This window comes from Dipodomys ordii, unplaced genomic scaffold (assembly GCF_000151885.1).
Source record: "Dipodomys ordii isolate 6190 unplaced genomic scaffold, Dord_2.0 Scaffold106, whole genome shotgun sequence".
In the NCBI taxonomy this organism is placed as follows: domain Eukaryota; kingdom Metazoa; phylum Chordata; class Mammalia; order Rodentia; family Heteromyidae; genus Dipodomys; species Dipodomys ordii.
In genome coordinates, this window is record NW_012267322.1 from 1,733,863 (window position 1) to 1,737,980 (window position 4,118).

The window sequence follows — 4,118 nt, forward strand, 5'->3', positions numbered from 1 at the left end:
CAAGTAGTTAACCAATTTTGCCAGCACCATTTACTGAAGAGGCTGTCTTTCTTCCATTCTATTGTTTTAGCTCCCTTATCAAAGATTAGATGGTTATAGGTCTGTAGGTTCATTTCTGGGTTTTCAATTCTATTCCATTGGTCCTGAGGTCTGTTCTTATGCCAATACCAAGCTGTTTTGATTTTTCATTTTGTAGGATAAGCTCTTCTTTGCAAATTTTCTTCTTTGACAAGTTCTCCCCTTGGCTGAGAGAATAGCCGTACCACTCCAAATTTATCTTCTCTGGCTCTTAATTCAGCTCTGCTTTCTGGTCACTGAGACCCCCTGATGTTTCTCATTGGCTTGGTTCTGAATACAAGGTTCCCTTCAAACCATTTGCTTTGACCCAGAGTTGTTTTGAAGATTTGAAACAATGGGGGCTTGAGTTTAGATTGTTAATCCCTGGCTCTCTTGGGATACATCCAGCCCTAAACCAACCTTTCTGCTCCTACTGGGCATCCAGAGAAATGCATGGTTCAATGTTCCCCCATGTTCACAGCCATGCCTTCAATTGCTGTTTGCCATGGGCTCAGACAGAAGCTCTTGTGTTTGTCCTAAATAGCCCTTCTTTCGGCCTCCAAGGTCAAGGTGCAGTGTCCCAGGCCAGGAGCTGGCTGCTTTGTTGCTGTCAGCCTTCCATCCCCTTGAGAACTGACTCACATGGACCAAATCTCTTCTGCACCTTAACCCAAAAAGCAGAGAACCAGTATCTCACAGGTCAGACTCTACAATTAATTGATTCTACCATGGAGTTCTTTTCTGCAGCAGTCTCAGTTTCCTTGCTTCCAAAATGAGAATGATAAAAATCTCTAGTTTGTAGCAATGTCTGGAGAACTAAGTTCATTTATAGAAAGTGCTTAGACCCATGCCAACAGGCATCAGCACTCAAAACAATTCATAGATGACAGAATTCCCCCTGACTACTCATCACCGCAAGAAGAGGTCATGTGACCCAGCATCCTTGTCCCTTCTGGGAGAAACATCACTCTAGGTTCATCCATAGAGCCAATACACTGCAGCTCTAGGGTCACATTGGGCTACAGGTCAAACTAATCCCATTACTTGGCAACTATTTGTAAAGGGCTCATCTTACGCCTTCAAGAGTGACTGACTGCCACCTACTGAGCTCCTGAAAATCGGCATTGCACATCACTACCTCACTTGGTCCCCACAGCAGAGACCGCTTGTTAGCCCCATTTTCCAGATTAGAAACCTGATAGTTAAAGAGAGGAGGTCCAAGGTCACAGAGATTCCATCCCCAAATTTGTCACCACTGGAGCACTGATGCCAACACAAACCCCCAGACAGAAAGTGGCCACAGCCAGGTGGGTGCATAGTAGCTGTCCTAGCTTCTGCTCACCTCCAGACGTTGCTCTGTGCTCCCCAGGGGGCTGAGCAGCCCTGGGGTGAATTATCACCCCAGATCTCCTCTTTTCAGAAGGGCATGAACATGAGCCTCATGTCATCCTCTGCCCTGCCGAGGGCAGAGCTCGTGTAACTTGTAGCTAACACCCCTACTTATGGCTTTGGGGTGATGAGGGCTGCTAGTCAGGCCTGACCCCCTGAACTCTCTGTTCTTGAGCCCTTAATAAGGATCAGCAGCAGGGTGAGCACAAATTACCAAGTGGTCATCTATGTAGCACACAGTGCTGACCCAGATCCTAGTGCAATGGCATCCACCAATGGACAGCTAGCTCCTCAACAACACCAAGGAGAGCAGTATCACCCCACCACCACTGCTCGGAGCCCACGCAGCCTGCTCCAAAGCTCTTCCTTTCCTGCTCCCTCACCTATGTGAACTGTGCCGATTTAGCGTAGATTACTAAGAGTGGCATGGAACAGGCTCTGAACTAAGTACAATATGTGTGCTGTTTATAACAAATCAGCAAGCTATAAACACACACACACACTTGCATGAACCCTTTGCCATGCAAACGTTCAAATCTACCAAAGGAGACAGAATAAGATACCATGACCCAAAGGTACTCATCTCCTTATTCTAACATGGGCTATCCTGTGTCCTCTCCCCTACTGGAATATTTTACTTACTATTTTTATTTATTTATTGTTGTGCCTGTACTGACTTGAATTCAAGGCCTAGCTGCTGTCCCTTAACATTTTTATTTTGCTCATGGCTAGTACTCTACCACTTGAGCCACAGCTCCACTTCCAGCTTTCTGCTGGTTAGTTGAAGATAAGAGTAAGGACTTTCCTACCCAGCTTGGCTTCAAACTGTGATCCTCAGGTCTCAGCCTCCTGAGTAGCTAGGATTACAGGCATCAGCACCAGTGCCTGGTTAATATGTTCACTCTTACCTTATTTATCTGGGCACCACTTGCTTTTGGGGATATTTTCAAAGGATTATGGATAGGGAAACACTCAGCAGGCCACGCACAACTTAAACCCAATCGATAGTGCAGGCTGAGGCGTCTCCATATCAACTGAGATGCACAATGCCCATGGAGGAACTAATTTTTTTTGAATTTTTTTGAATTTTTGTAATTTTTGAATTTTTTAAACCATGCCTGATCAATTCAGAGTGTAAGAAACCAACAAATAATGCATACTTATTGATACTTCAACTTCCATCTAGCAGTAATGACCTATTTTCTCTATTCTGTCCCCAATATTTGCAAGCTGAACCAGATTAACAACTAGTTCATGTCATCTGTTTCTTAGCTCTTGTTCAACTCCTCTTAATTCTCTCCAAAATTCCTTTTTACCATGAACACATATTTTCAGGGAGTGTGTGTGTGTGTGTGTGTGTGTGTGTGTGTGTGTGTGTGTGTGTGTGTGCAAGGTTCATTAGAAATTAACCAAAGGTAGAAAATGAGAGATATGGTCCTATTCTCATGGAAGACATGGCAGGTAGAGAGGAAAATCACAACCAACTACAGTAGTTAAACACTATGACTACAGATAGCCAAGAGAACCAGAAGGAAAATAAAAGTGGGGTCAATGGTACAAAGCCAGGGTGGACCAGGCCTGGGCTTCTGTGAGGAGATAACATGGAGCCCAGAACTAATTGGCAAGAAGAGCTGGGACATGCCACAGGCAGGGAAGGTGTGTCAGGCAGAAGGAGCAGTACATGCAAAGGCCCTGAACAGGAGTGAGCTGAGTAATCAGGAATCATGATTGTGCACAGGGTGATGAAAAGCTGGAGAGCACGTGCTGTCAGAGTATCAGGGGTGCTCCATGTGAGCCCTTTCCATTTCATATGCTTTTATTTAAACATCCTTACAGTACATAACTCTGGGCTTAGTGTGCATCAGTCAGCACTAACCAGGTTGTGCTGAGATAACAAATACCCTCAAATCTCACTGATGCACAAGGACTTTTTTCTTGCTTCATGCATTCATACACTTCATTCATGAGTATGTTCATCACCTTTCCAGACATGCCATCCTCCCAGAGAGCAAGGGCAGGACCTCATAACACAGCTCAGATGTCTGCCCACATTCCATTGGTAAAGGAAGTTCCTGACCTGGGCCATGGGGAATGAGAAGCCTCACCCTCCTATAGCAAACCCCAAGCAAAATTCCAGTAGACAGACTTTCTGTTGATCAGGTGGCAGCCAATAACACTGGAGAATAAGACAACATAGCACTCCCTACTCAGGACAGGGCCATGATTGTTTTTCCACATCACTAAACTGTCCAGGACATGCAGATGGGTGGGATATGGAGGACAGAGGAAAGAACAACAAAATAACTCAAGTTCTGCACTCACAACACTGGCCTAGTCCAGATGGCCAGGAACAAGAGAGAAGATCACTTATAATGATGCTCCACAAATTGGTGGCCTCTGCAAATCTGTCCTTATGAACCTGGATTAAAATGAGGGTTTGAATGGAATAAGAAGGAGACAAGGATGCTGGAATTGGATGAACAAAGGTGTCCACCTTGGCAATAAGAGGATGCCAAAGATGCTATGAAATCAACACTCCTGGCCATTGTGCTTATAATGTCCTTTTGAGCTCCTCATTCTCTGTAACAGAACATGTCAGGCTCCCTCTTCCCTACACTCTGGGCTTTCCCTTCTATTTCTGTTCTGTTAAAATTATCCAAGACTTCCTGTGC